The following is a 3,151-nucleotide window of genomic DNA, read 5'->3' as shown; positions in this document are numbered from 1 at the left end:
GAGGGAGGCCTATAAATTGCACGGGTCCAAGCTTGATTGATTCTTTTAAAACTAGCTCCTGTAACCAATCTCACCATTAGCATTTTCACCATTCTAATGGAAACTCAATTCTGTGGATTAAAGCCCTTCTTTAAAGAAGTCCTCTAACTAGATCAGCTAAGTAGGTAGCTTCGCTCAATTGATTCTATAACTCACCATAGCAAGGTAAGCTGCTCTGTCTGAGTCGTTACTAACAACCGAGAAGCCAGTCTCTCAGCTGATAGCTCATCGGATCATGCAGCTCCAGAAGGAAGTCCGAACTCAAAGCCAGTGTCTGAGCCTTAGTAGACTGGAAGCCAGATAAGGTCTAGCTCTCAGGCAGAAAAAGGATAGCTGAAAGTGGGGAAAGTAGGGCTACTCACATTGATTTACAACCAAAAATCCTATCTTGAAAATGACATCTTCGTGAAATAGAGAAAGCCGCCCCGTCTCCAACTGAGGTCTTCTCGCCCGCTGCCAGGAAGATTCGATCCCAACGCCTCGCAAGACCTCTGTACTTTTATATCCACTTCTTTACTAGAGAGAACTCGATTTGAAGCTTTCATTCCGGTTTGGTTTATCTTTATTTAGCTATTGAGCAAAAAGAGAAAGATGAAGGGCTTCGCTCCGGATCAAGAAATGAATGAAAGGTTGGAAGATCCTGCCCGGGATGCATTTGCAGAGAGATGCCGCTGCTACCAAAGGTGCACCCGCTACACTGCCTGAGGAATCATCCCATTTTCTCATATGAAGTCTATCAGCGGTGCTATTTACTATTCTTTCTAGTTCTGACTTGGGAAGCTGATCTCAGCGTGACGATCATTCAAAAGGAGAAGGATCGGACAAAAGAAGGTGGTGACGACGGCCCGGGTGGATAGGATGGGATTCTGACCTCCACACCTGGACGGAGTGGTGACGGCAGAGAGGTAGAGAGATTTTAAGCCTAAGCAGAGATCTTTCTTCGGTCTTGCAGGTTGGTGACCGATCAATCAGTCTCTACGACCGGATCCAGTCTGAGAGATGAGCTAGCTGGGTGTGAGTGGAGCAGAATGAGTGTGAATTAAGGGTGTGATTGCTTTGATGGAAAGAGTAGCACTCCCGATAAATCGATATCCGGGGGAAAGAAATCCATATCCCTCTAATAGTAGCAGACTGCGAAGTTGAAAATCGAAGGGGAACCAGAAATCTTGAACCAGAATTGATCGATAGAAGTGCTTAAGCTGGAAGCATGAGTTCAGAGTTAGCATCGAAGGATGAAAAAAGACCCCCGGTTGAAGTGCCATCAAATCCAAAGGGCACATGTAGCCATGCCATGAAATACAAAGAGCTAGCCAACAAATGATAAGAAGGGCACGCACGTGAAGCAAGGGGATGGAGGGCAGCCGTCCGGCGATTGAGGACCGCACATATCAAAGATAAAGAATATGAAAACCGAGACTATTTAAGTCGAACTCGGGGATATACTGACCGGGAGGCCGAGTTGAAAGTAAGGCTTTAAGCGAACGTTGATAGACAATACAACAGATGCTATCTAACTAAGATTTTGAGTCTTAAGCTAATCAGTATTGGTAAGACGGGTACGTAGACGCACAAGAGAGGTTTTCTAGTCTTTTAGTTGAATATAGGGGGCAGGGGAATATAGTAAGAAAGAAAGATAAAAAGGATAGAAGTCTTACAGGAATTCGATCCAGCCCCGGTTTGAGCATCTCCCTAGCCTACCTACTTTCGAAGCTATCCTTTTGTCTCTCTATCCTTGCTAACGAGAACCTGTGAGACGGCTAGTATACAAGAGTATTCACCACTAATCTCTCAGGCACGGTTGTGCGAGATGCGTGAATCGCAATGCTAGTCGTAAGAGATCATTTCTAGTTTAGCAAGGAGAAGGAAGCAACCGGAGAGCTTCGTTTAAGGACAGGAACGAGCGTAGACAGAGGAGAGAGTTAGAGTGACTCGTTAAAGACAAGAGAAGAAGCAGTCAACGGTTACCAGTTCCGTTAGCCGATTAGCAAGCGGTACTCGAGGAACAGGCTTAGTCAGAGATTCAAAGAGTTGGGTTAGCGATCCTCCTTAACAGAGTCGGGAAAGGGATAGAGAAACAGAGTCGGGGTCATAGTACTGAGCCGGTTTAGTTAGACCTTACCTTTCATTTCATCTTTGTCTTTTAGCTAATGGTAATAGTTTCAAAGATAGACGTGTCACATAATCACATAAATAAGGAAATAAAGTGAGTGAAGGAGTGACTATCGGGGATAGGCACGACTGAACAGACTCAAATGCATAAGTATACTTTAGGAGTTCCTATGGAAAGAAAATAAGGCGTCAACAGTGCCGTCTAGCGCCTTTTAGGCTTAGTCACGTCTCCCCAGATAAGGAAGCAAAGCCATAGCACGAGAGAGAAGGCGTTCCTTCGCCGTTTTATCTCGAGGAAGCGCTCAAGTCGAGACTCTTATATGTCAATAGAGAAAGCAGATTCAGAAAGAAAGCGAGTCATTTTAGTCTGTAATCTTGTAAAAGAGGGTTTCAACTAGACTACGGGTTGTTATTCTAGTAGACATAACCCGAAAGCCGCGCAAACCAGATCACTCTATACTTTTTACACTTGCTCAATCTCTAAAGCGAATTCGGAAACTTTGGAATGGGAGTCAAGCCCGACGAACCAATCTCGATAGTAAGCATTGGGCGGGCGATAGGGAGGACGGTCTCTGGATTGATTTCTGCTGGCAAGGCATAAGAGCCGTTACCTATGGCCTGTGTGGTCTTCTGCGGAATTACCCAATGAATGTCTCCTAACGCCGCGACGGGGACCGGTAGAAGCAGACACAAATTGACTCACTACATGAACTGCATAAGCAATATCTGGACGAATAACAGTAATATATACCAGACCCTTATTACCTCCGTAGAAGTCACATTCTGGGGAGGCTCGGCTTCTACCCAGGGCAGAAGGTGGAGAAGGCTGGGCCGTAGCTACTATACTAGGATAAAAGTATGACCTCTTTAAGATCTGGGATAGATCTTTCCGATGGTATCCATGGCCCACCCTCAAAATGGCCAAGGCTTTATAATCGGGTATAACTCGGAAGCCGGCTTGTGCTGGATTCCTTCATACCTCTGGCAGGCATCGCAGCTCTTA

Source organism: Rutidosis leptorrhynchoides, chromosome 2, assembly GCF_046630445.1.
Source record: "Rutidosis leptorrhynchoides isolate AG116_Rl617_1_P2 chromosome 2, CSIRO_AGI_Rlap_v1, whole genome shotgun sequence".
In the NCBI taxonomy this organism is placed as follows: domain Eukaryota; kingdom Viridiplantae; phylum Streptophyta; class Magnoliopsida; order Asterales; family Asteraceae; genus Rutidosis; species Rutidosis leptorrhynchoides.
Note: the sequence above shows the minus strand (reverse complement) of the source record.